At 28.7% G+C, this 12,754-nt stretch overlaps 1 protein-coding gene across 4 annotated transcripts in view; it reads left to right on the forward strand.

Moving 5' to 3' along the window:
- The window catches only part of LOC107456822 (dopamine D2-like receptor), a 412,581-nt gene that overhangs the window by 215,803 nt on the left and 184,024 nt on the right, over nt 1-12,754 (forward strand). The gene's annotated exons all lie outside the window — the stretch shown is intronic.

Here is a 12,754-nt window from a genome sequence, read left to right on the forward strand (position 1 = left end):
GTAATTTTTGTGCCATTCTCAAGATTACATAATTACATTAATAAATTTTACCACTTTCTCCAAATTTTATCAAATACTGAAGAAACTTTTTTTGCTGTAAGTTTTACCAAAATTATTACCTAAGTGATTCGGTAAAAATTGCCATGCTCTAAAGATACTATAAAAATACAAAATTTCATCAAATTCAACAAATTTCATCACACATTATAAAATCATATTCCATTGTTAATTTTACTAAAACCATTACGAAATGGCTTCGGTAAAAATTACCGAAGTGCTTGTTGTTCCCATTGAGTAGTTAGTATAGTTTGATCCCAGTAGTTTTGACCATACTTTTTTATCAGTGTATAAAATTTTTCCAGTTAAATTCCTTCATTGCATTTTTATAAATTATGAATGTTTCTTGGCTTAGATCTCAATTTTCGTAATTTTTTTTAAAGTTTTCTGAAATACTCTTTTCATAATTTTTGTATTGAATACTTTCACGTAAATATAAAATATTCTATTTCTATTCTCAAAGAAAAAGGAAAAAATTAAAAAAAATTATCTGAATTTAATATAACGAAAAAAAATATTTCTATATTTCTTTTCAAATTGAAAATTTTGAAATTCAGCATTAAAGTAATTGTTTACAAAATCCAAAAACGCTATCTAAAAAAATGTACAAATAGTATTTTAAACGAACGGAATTTTTTTTTTTTTACCACTGAAGCGATTTGTGAAAGTGCTTCTCTTTCATTCTCTCCTTGATATAATTTGTTTGAAAATTGGTTTAGAAAGTAAAAACTATTTATGATTTCATGAAATGTTTAGAGGCTATTTTTTTTCTGCGAAGTTATTTTTTTCTGCGTGATATGTTAAATCTATTTAAAGAAATCGATCAGAAATTTAGGTTCTGAGAATTTAATTTATACTCCTCTCTTGTTGCCGGAATGGAGATACAATTTAAAGAAAAATAAATTATTTAAAATAAAAAAATTTTAAACTTTTTGATTTCAATTTATGATCTCCTCGAAAAAGTGAAATTCAAAAAAATATTAAATTTACTTTAATTTGTTTTATAATCAGTTATGACCAGAACAGCCCACACAATTCTGAGTTTACAACAATCAGTATTCAAATCCGTAGCCTTGTAATTTAGAACTCAACACAGAAGTTGGTCAAGCCTTGGGTCAAGCCTTGAAACAAAGCTGCCTTCGTGGAGGACGTTTTGGTGGACCTAAACCGCATTTACGTAACTCTGAGAGATAAACTATGAAACCCTACCACGGTTAGCCCGACGGCAAGTGGATTCTAACCCTTGATCCGTCTACCACAGAGGATATTTTTTGTCAGCACAGTGGTCGGTACGAGCCGGAAGTCAGAATTTGTATCAACCGGAAGATCCCTCAATTGGGAACATGGGACGTCATCTCATTGGGAGGCGAACGCTTTATCCCTTGAGTTACTGCGGCTATATCAGCATTTTTTACTTTTTTTTCATTTTAATAATTAATTGTATCTCCTGTTAACAATTTTCGGTATGCTAATAGTATTTTTATTATTATCATTATTATTATTTTATATATTTATTTATTTATTTACTTATTTATTTATTTTTATCTTGTAACCATCGCAAATACTGTATTTGTGTTCTTTAGAAATTATTTTCGAATTCTCGATTAATTTATTGTTCAAAATTTCGTAAAATTTTCTAACTATTCATGTTTCAAGTTTCCTCTTGTTTGTGAACTTTTCTTTACGGCTGCCTCGCCGTAACTCTTCCTTCGGAAATTGTATCTGTTTTCATGGGCTTTGGACAAATTCTTGTACTTTTCATCATCACAGTATGTTTGTTACCTTTCTTCAATGTTTTTATTTTTTTTTGATGCCTCGTCTATTATGTTTGAACACTCCAACTCCAAAATTCTATTTTCTGAGTAACTACTCTTGTTAATTTTAAGATTTTACTAAATTCTTTGAGGCCTTTTGGTGTTGCCATGGATCGCCATCAAGCCTACCTTTTTGAATCCTCTTTTTTTTTTACTGAGAGGTCACGTGCGTGCACTTAGAGTCTACAGTATTCTCCGGATGCCTTCTGATGGGGGTGGGACGGGTTTAAGCTTTGATATTTTTTTTTATAACCGTCTATGAATAGGCGACTCAATTTCGAGTTTACGACTATCAATGTTCGACAGACATTGGAACTCTTAGATCAAGTATCAGGAGAAATTTGCTTGCGTAAAGGAATTATTGATAGAACTAAACCGCATTTCGACAGTATCACCACGGTTAACCTGATGGCAAATATACTCTAACTGATGACCCGTCTACCACTGAGGATATTTTACGTCAGCATTGTGTTAGGAGCGAGTCGGGTGCGGAATTCACATCACTCAGCCACCCCAGGGATTCGAACCCAGGTCACCTCATTAGGAAGCGAGTGCTCTTTCCTCTGAGTCACCGCTACTCATTAGCATATGTTGATAGAAATGTGTTTGGCTATTATATGACAGTTTAATTTAAATAGAAGAACAATTAAGTTCTTGGGGATTTATATCCAGTGATCGTCTGAAGTTCATTCCTTCCTTAAGATCAGCACGGACCAGCTAACTGGATGTAAGGATGTCCGGTCCGTCATGTTGATCATTTAACTCCAAAATTTACCTCACAAAAATATTTTTATTTTTCTCATATGCATGGAGGTACATATAAGACTCAGCACAAAGCAGTTATATTTAAATATTTTAATATTATTCTTAAAAAAATCATTTGTTTACACTTTTCCTCATAAATGAAATAATGGTCAATTCTTATACCATAAAATTGTATAAGAATTATTAAAACAGAATAACTAGAATTAGCTATTTCCACCTTTTCAAAATGAGGGTAATTCCTTTACAAAAGGATTATTACAACAGCTAATTAAGCATTTTCAGATATTCAATGCTAATAAAAAACGTAGACAAAAATTTTTCAAGTTGTTTGTATTTAATACCATCAGAAACATAAAGTAAGCATAATCATTTCATCTAAATAATATATATTTAATAAAAGAGTAAATGTAATTGTTTTTTTATTTATGCAAGATTACAGATTTTCTTAAAACAGCTAATTTAATAAATGCATGATCAAACTCTAATTGAGAACACAGTCATTACAAGTTTATAGATAGAAATAATTCTGAAATACTAATGTTATCTAGAAAGCATTTGGGCTAAAAAATGACATTTCAAAACTTAAGAGAAAAAAATTCACTAGAAAAACGAACGAAAGAGTAAATCTTGCACACGAAAAGCATTTTGTAGCCAATAAATATCATGATTGCGTGATTCCACAAACAAGTAAATAGTTTTTAGGATTTTTTTTTATTTGAAATACTATTAACTTGTGGTTAATTAAGATTTAAAAAGAAGAATTTAGCTCATTTTTTTTACAAAATGAATACTTAGCAAAATTTATAGCCAGCAGTTGTGCAACAAAATGATTTAATGCTTATAGTAATTTGTATATTAGTTTATTGTTACTTTTTAAATGTTAAGCCAAGCTAAGTTAAAAGTTTCACTTTTCATAACTAAACATTTTCTACTAAGAATTGAGAAAAAAAATATACATTTAAGAACTACAAAGTAATGTTTAAAAGAAAGTGTTTTGAGGAAAAAGCATAAAAGCATTTTTAAAATCTGATAAAGTCTTTAATGGAAAAATTATTGAATCCAGTTTGATTGCCTGATAAAACTTGAAAGTATTGTTCAGGAACATCTTTAACCTCTTCAAATTTCTTACGACAATTAAACAGGTTTTGGCTTTTTTAAATCCATCCTTCTCAATAGTAATTCAGCTTTTTTCTTTTCCGTTATAACTGCGAATATCTTCACTTTTGTATTCTTTATTTTTAGAACATGATTCGAAAAATACAGATAAAAATGAGGATTATACCTTATAAGTAATGGTGCATAACTTTGTTTACGTTCCTTTAATTAAAGAAAGCTTAAATAAATTGACTAAAATTAGGGGAATTAAATTGTAATTTTAAAGACATTTTTATAATTAAACAATATATTTTTTGATCATGCCTTGATAAAATATACTATTATCAAAATTATTTAACAATGACAGAATTTTTTTAAAAAAAATTAGAATTTATAATTAAAAAAATTGATAACATTAAATTATTAATTATAAATATGTCTAGATCTAATGTAATTACAATATACTTTATATTGAAAAAAAAATTGTTTAGAACAAAAATGAAACCAATATGGTATCTTAAAATGTATTCAACTCTTAAAAAAGATTTCAAAAAATGTTGAAAATAAATATAAGGCTTAATGTGGGTCTCAAACCAGGAACCTTATAATCAAAAATATCAAAATTTTTTTGTCCTTATAAATTTTCATTTAAAAAAATATCTTTTATTTTTTAATATAGATTATTTAAAGTACGTACAAACTAGACAAGCTTCCTCAAAATATATAATATGTTATTATTGAGCTACATTGTAGAAAATTATAAATATACATAAAAAAATTGTCTGTTTGTGTGCCAGTATAAAACTGTTTATCTCTCAGAAAAATACTGCTGTTAAAAATCTAGCTCTTGTTTCTAAAACAGATAAATATTGTTATTCAAGAAAACTCCGTCATTGTAACAAAAGTAAACCCTATTATTTTAACAAAATATTTTATAAAACAATTTTGTTGCTGGTGTGAAATAATTATGCCTAACCAGTCACCACTGACACTCGAACCTGGGACACCTCATTAGAACGCGAACGCTCTTAACTCTTCTCACTATGAAGAAACATTTTAAACTACTTTCATCTTAAACAACTAACTTATAGTGTAGAAACGTTCAAAACTATAGTCGCCCACCCGTACAAAAATGACTAATTTTCAAAAAAACTGTATTTTAAAAAATATAACAATCAAGAAGATTTCCAACTTGGCAATAAAATTTAGTCACAATTTTATTTATACGAGGTTCAAAACAATACATTATTGATGAAAGAGTAATAGCAAATATAATAATAATCACAAAATTGCATGATAAAAACTCGAATTTTAACTGATGGAACTGAATTTTAACTTTGCGTTTATAAATAGGATAAAAAAAAACTGAGAAGAGCAGTTTTGTCGCCAAAACTGCTCTAAATTGCAAAATATAGTTAAAAGAAAGAGAATTTATAACAGGGTAGAAAAATCTACTAAAAAGGTTTCCTTTAATTTTAAAATTTATATAACATTTATAGAATAAGTGATGTTGATAAGTTGATAAGTACAATGATAAGTTTATAGAATAAGCTAAATTATAGGTATATAAAATAAGTTCTAAACTGAAATAAAACTTTGTGAAATTAAATAAAAAACGAAGTTATTCTTAATGAAGATTTAATTAGTATTTTTATATCCAGTGATAAAATTAACTTTTAATGTAAAAGTACTTTTTAAGGAAGAAGAAACTTTTTCAGTGTCAGTTTATTTTGTAATTAGTATAATTACTTACGACATTTTCGTCTCTAGAGGTTATTATTATTCTATTTCATTAGCTTGTTCACTTAGGAAATATTTCTTAAAGGGAAGAATCATGCATCCCTATATTCTTCAAGAGAATTGAATATTAGGAACTGAAATATATTTTGAATATTTTTTCTTTTTATATGCAAATTTCTTGGTACATTTTTACGGTTTTAAATTGAACCATTATTTTAAACTAAAACGCAAAAATTTTTGTTTAATAATATCCTCCGTAATATTTCCTTAAATGGTATGTTTCTTTATATTCTTAGATTTAATGAACAGTTTAGGTTATTATGTGCACTGTAAAAAGTTCCTGATAAAAGGACGGTATAAAAAAATACTAGCAATCATGATTTCAATACTTTATTACCGAAAAATCTAGCTTTAATTGTAAGATTTTACACCACAAAAAATCTGATATACCTTAATTTTTACAGTAATATTTACTGAATCACTGAAATGAAATAAATATCACTGAAAAAATTACTATAATATATTACCAGAGCCATGGCGGCTCAGGTGATAGAACGCTAATTATCCCCAATATAATATTTTACCGGCTCGTCTCCCAATGACTTGGTTCACATCATTGGGACGCGGCCCAACTATAGCTGGCCTATACAAATTCTGCACGCAGCTCTCACAGACCACATTGCTACCGTAAAATATCCGCAGCATATATGGCAACGTTACTTTTAAAAAGTAACGAGTAAAAGTACAAGTATTTTTTAAAAAAGTAACGAGTAAAAAGTAAAAAGTTCTTATTTTAAAAAGTAACGAGTAAAAAGTACAAGTAAAAGTACAAGTACTAAACAAAAAAAGTAACGATTTAAAAGTACATTTCTAGGAAATCGAAAATTCAAAGTAACCTAAAATTTTATTGAATAATATTCTTATGTTCTTTAATGTTTTTGCAAAATTGTTGTTATTTATTTAATTATTTTTAATTTTGAAAGTTATGGACATTAATTTATTTTTAAATTCGGAAGAATATTATAATATAATTTTATAATATAATCGTATAATATAATTTTAAAATCAAATATAATTTTAATATCAAACTTTTTATGGATTTGCACGAAAAAGAAATTTTATCTATTGATTTTAATTTTTAGTTTATTATTTTTATTTATTTAAATTACCATTGATTTAAAATTGTTTTACTCTTTAGAAACGCGTTTTAAAAGCACAAACATAAACAAAGCAAACACGGGGTTTCAGATAGCTTTGTGATCTTTGAGCTAGTAAAAAATAATTGAATGTGCAGTATAAGTTGAAACAGAAGGTATTTAAACACGAAGTTAGCTGTGAATGCATATATATTGCACATTAATTTTATAAATTAAAAAAACATAAGCATTTTTTTTAAATTTAATTTTTTGTTTTTTTAGAAAGCTTACCGAGTTTTAGAAAAAAGTAACGATTTCATTCGATATTTCCGTTACAAATACTTGTACTTTTTCCCTAAAAAAGTAACGAAAGTACAAGTAAAAGTACTAAATTTAAAAAGTAACGAAGTACAAGTAAAAGTACGTACTTTTTACTTGTACCGGCGGTACAAGTAACGAAAGTAAAAGTACTGCCATATATGATCCGCAGTAGTTGACGGATTATGGGTTAGATTCACATTGCCTTTTGGCTAACCGTTGATGGTTTTCGTGGTTTTCCTCTGCACATAACAAAAATGTGGGATAGTTCCATCAAAAAGTCTTACCCAAAGGCAAATTTCTCCCAATACTTGATACAGAAGTTCCCTTGTCTTTTGAATTGGGTACAAAATCACAAGGCTACCGAGTTGAACATGGGTTGTCGTAAACTCAAAGATGGATCAGCTGTTCTTCGACTGTTATAATTAAAATAAAAGATACTATTTTACCGTAATTTTAGCAGGAAATTTAGTAGTGTACTTATTGATGATTTTCAATCCTTAGAGCTTATCCTGCTATGAGAGCTCTATCAGAGTGCTTATGAGGAAATCCTGAGTATAATGGTCAGCAACCAAACTGCAAACCCTACCGAATTTCCTCTTTCGGGAACAAGCTACACAAATAAAAATGTTTAATTTTTGTGTGCAAATTCTTTCGTTTTACTTACTCATTACTTTACATACACACTATTAAAAGCAATAGTTCTTGAACCTTTCATAACTGATTTCTAATTTTTTTTTTCTCCAGCGAGCGTTTTTCTTTTGGCAATACAATAATACAATATACTTATTATTGATAATATTACAAAAAAGTTCTTTTTAAGACAAATCTGGACTTACTTCTTACAGATAAGATTAGGGACCTTGATGCCCCATTAGTCTTTTTAGTGGGACATATGTTGTCTAACCAGCATCCCAACTGTGGCAAATAATAAAATTATAAACTTTCAGACTCATGCAAATTATGATTCAAAACAACGTAGAAGGGAATAAATAATACCATAAATAAATAATACTATGTATAATACTTACTTTTTCTTCGCTCTGTTTCAATTATTTTTCCCACGAAGTGAAGCATAAATCTTCAAAAACATGTGATTTCTTCAAAGCTATTATGCTGCTATTAAAACAGAATTTTGGAAATTTAAAAAAACTTCTGTGCAAATCTAATGTTAAAATTGATTGTATTTAGTCTAAAAGCCTGCCCAGATTGTCTGATGGGTCATATATCTCCCATCAGTTTCGAAAGGGGGAAAGTTCTAATTTTTTTTATTTGGTACAATGGTTAAATATTGAATATTTAGAAATCTTTTAACTTTATTGCAAGGCTGTGCAGCGAACACTGATACACGTATAGGTAATTGTTATTAAATTTTTGTAATTGCAAAATCAAACGGTTGCTCACAAAGGGACGCTAAATGTTTAATTATTATCGTTATCCTGGCGCATTTCTATTTGCTTATTATTTTAGTCATTTGAAGAAAAAAAAAGTGGGCCCATGCTACATTTTATGGAATTTTATTGTAATTCTATACTGTATTACATTTACGTAATATTTTTGCTTACATTTTTCTTATTTGTTAACAATTTTGTTTTTACTGTCTCTTAACGGGGTCTTATAAATATGCTTTGTCCCCACTGTGCCATTGAAGCAAAAGTAAAATCCACATCAATTCTCCCTTCCATTTTTGCACAATGACAAAGGAATAAAAACCCACTTTAACACGTGGTCTAACTTTATGGGTTATACTAAATCAGAAAGCTAGTCTTTTCGGACACTTGGATCTTAAAATGAGGTAATAAACAAAGTCTTAAAAGGAACAGGAAAAAGTGCTGAGAAACTTTGGAGATACAATTTCAACTTCATTTTATTAACGTCAATTCTTGTAGAAATTGAAGTTTTAAATTACTATCATCAAGACTGCCCTAACTATCTTCTATTTGTTATTTTTTAAAGGTTAAATATTTAAAGTTCTAAATTTTCTAATTCAGAGGTATCTAGGAATTCAAATTTAAATGATAAATTGATATTATTTAATAATTCTTTAAATCTTTGTTCTGTTTCTTACATTTATTTTATTGTGTTTTCTTTTATAGCATTTATTTTGTCAAAAATACGAAATTTTTTAAAATATGATTCTCAAGAACTATTAAATAAATTTCGCTTATTTTTTATAATATACCAAATTATATTCCAAAAAATAAAGTAAAAAAAAAATTTCACCTTACAATTAAATAAAATAATAATAAAAATGAAAAGAATAAATATTTACTAACAGTTATTTATTATTTTTTTATACGGAAATTTTATAATTGTGGGCAAAAAAACTTTTGAATTTGCTTGGAAAGTTTTTGAGGTATGACGAAATCTTCTTCGTCTTCAAGTGAAAGTACCCAGTTGTGACGTAAGTGTAAAAAAAAATTATGTAAGAAATTTCGAAAAATGACTTTAATTTTTTTTTCATTAACGATATTAATTTTTTATTTATTTATTGACAATGGTATGCATTTACTAATACAGATATAAGAAGTATGTAAAAATACACGCATCTAATAATTTATTCAAGTTTAGTTAAAAATTAGTAAAAATGACCAATTAATAATACAAATTTAAATAAAAAGACTTAATTTCAATGTTTTTCTTTTGCTTCCACTAATCTCAAGTTCAAATCAAGTTACTTTCTGAAAAAGTAGTTCAAGTGAGCGAATAAAAATAATGCATACGCTCAGCTTTGTAACTCGAATAATCGTTTACGGATTGTGATGATCCGTTATAATTTAAACCGGTCAGGTGGCAGAGCGGTTAGCGTGCCTAACTGCGAACCAATGGTTGTGGGTTTGAATCCCACTCATGGCATGGATGTTTATCTCTGTGTGCTCTCCTGTGTTGTGCGATGCGTAGTGTAACATGTGAATGATGATGGCTATGAAAGGGCTCAGTACCCTATGAGCGGCTATCTGTGGCAGTGTGGCGTGGGTATAGTTCGTTCACCAGGAATTGGCTCCCCCTCCACGCTCAAAGAGTTCCTTTCAGCGCGGTAGTAAGAAAGGAAACGTCTCCGCGCTTAAAATTTAAACAACCCTTAATGCTCACAAAACGCAAACAGTGAATTCTTTTTCAGTCACTTACTTCGCTTTATCATCTGCTATTACACCTTTCGTTACTCTAGCTAATTAAATATATTGCCGCAAACTATCTCAAAAAGGATAAACTATCCGCAGAAAAGAGAGAAATATCATCAAATTTATGAAATATTTGATGTTAACAAATGCCCATAAAGATTGCGAAACAAATAATTTTGTCATACGATCACCAAATAGCAAACTTTGTTTAGGATAGTTCACATCCTTCTCCCGAAAATAGCGAAATAGTATCGTCGGATAACACGTGCTGAAGGTAGAGCCAAGTGCCAACTCCTGGTGAACGAACTATAATGCTGCTCACCTATGTCACATGTGCCCACCGGGTTACGTTAAATAAGCAAGATTTCCGACATCTTCTAAGGCGAAGAACGAGAGTTTTGTGCCGGCCATTTAAATTTAAAAAAAAAGAAAAAAAGCGTGTAAAGGACCTGTGGTAAATTCGGTGACAGCTTGAAGCTCACACCCAGCTGAATGGATACAAATCTAACGAAGCTTGGTGAGGGTGCCAACAGGAAAAGGATATTATGTTTAACAGTAAGTAAAGGGATCTGGTGTGTAATGCAAACACTAGTGCTAACTCTGTTTGTCTTGAAATTATAGAGCTTCAAACTATATTAACCCCTGGGATGATAGCTGATTATTGTAGATTATTTTTTAATATTCGAATTATTAATCACTATTTAAAAACATATCTGCCAATTAACTAGAACTGACTAGTGAACAAAAAATAATTACTAATAATTGATTAGAGTTACAACAGTTAATATAATTAAGAGATTTAATAACTGGTAGTCGTTAATCAGGGTTAATAGCTACTACCCGTTGATTATAGTTTTTTACTAATTAAAATTCTTTGAGCAGCTTTTATTTTTCGTTTTTATAATTTTTTTTTTTCAAAGACAGGTTACTTCATAGTTTGATTAGAAAGGTGAAGATGCATTCATTTAAAAATTTAAAATTTTTACAAGCTAAGAAATTCAAAATAAGAACTTGAATGTAAATGCGCAATTTTCACTTTTTATATATTTTAATTTTAAATTAAAAGCATGAAAATAAGTAATTTAAAAAAAAATTAAAAAAATGTAATCAAAGTGAACACATAACAATTTTGTTAAATACACTGGTTAATTTAGTTTAAAACTTATGCATTATTATATAAAGCTCAAATGCAACTTTTTAAACATTTTAAGTCGGAAGGAAGTAACAAGAATGAAACGTCCGTGGATTATATGTCCACGAATAGAAATATATCTATTTTTAACAAGACAGTTGTTTTTTAATACGGTAGTTGTTTGATAAGTATATTAACGACAGTGTGAAAACAGTCATTTAATATATACGTGATTGTTAATGTAATTCCTAATATTATTAAAATAAGTTTTCAAATTTAAACTCCAGCAGCATTTTTAACAGATATAAAGCTGTTTCTTAATTTAACATTATGTATTCACCTTACGTGCCAGGTAATGCGTTTTTAGACATAAAAATATCAAAAGTAGTTTTGGCAGGCCAATAACTTTGTCGGAAAGTTCTTGAGTCACGCTAATTGCTCTGTAAAACTACAGCTAAGTTCAATTTCTTTCAAAAACTAGAAAGAATATTTCAAGTCTTATAACACTTACAGCACTTTCATTATAAACTGCGATAATGTAGAGTTTAAAATTATAGAAAAAATTGCTTTTTAATTTATTTTAAAAATAACCTTATCTAGAACTTTATTTGAATTCAAAAAGTGGAAAAGATTTCTGAATAAAAGATTTTAGGCCAAATATCTAATCCTAAAGCAACTTTTAATTTTGACTTCATTAGGTAAATTCAACCTTGGACAAATTTGGTAAAAATTTCAAAGCATAATATCGCCGTGCCTTGATTTTTAATATCGTGAAAGTTTGCTCGATATACAAATTGCATTGAATAGAATCTTAATACTGTTTCTCTTGAATGGTAAGTATTGCGAATTTTAGTTTAAGGAGTTCGAAATTTGTAGAATGCTATCTAATTAAGTTCGTCATGTTAAGCAAATTTTCTAGATTTTGATGAAAAATTTATTTTTTAATTTCAGACTCTTTTTAAATAAAGTGAACTTAATAAATTGTGACATCATCTAGTATAAGCTATTATAAGCATCTAGCATGAATTCTTCATTTGCCAATTGAAAAACTCCATTTCTTAATAAGTAAATAAGATCGACATGCTTCACTTACTCGAAGCAGATCACTCATTCGAAGCAGATCCTCCACGTTTTAAGGAGGAAACCAAAAAAAAGTGCTAACAAAGAAAGGAGAAAAAAAGTGAAGCAGAAAAACAAAGCGCTCAAACCCGCAGCAACTGAAGACAATGGCGGTGACTGAAAGAAGTAAAATAATGACAGGATAGATTTCCAAGCCGAATGAAGAGTTATGTGAAACTAATAACATGAACAGGAGAATAAACAACTAAAGGAGAACAGTTTTTTAGAGAAACCATCATAAGTTTATATAATAGTGACAGAAATAAAGGAATTCTTTCTTATGAATCGTCTCTTCATTCCGCTTAGGAAATATATAACCACTATATATTTGCTTCTGTTAGATACCATCAATCCCTTCGGCTACCCAGTTTTTTCTTATTCAGTTTTTTTCACCTTTAATTTTCGCTGGCAAGCTAACGTTTTTTTTCTTCTTCAAAATAGTTTTGAATTTTTTTC

Source organism: Parasteatoda tepidariorum, chromosome 5 (assembly GCF_043381705.1).
Source record: "Parasteatoda tepidariorum isolate YZ-2023 chromosome 5, CAS_Ptep_4.0, whole genome shotgun sequence".
Taxonomy (NCBI): Eukaryota; Metazoa; Arthropoda; class Arachnida; order Araneae; family Theridiidae; genus Parasteatoda; species Parasteatoda tepidariorum.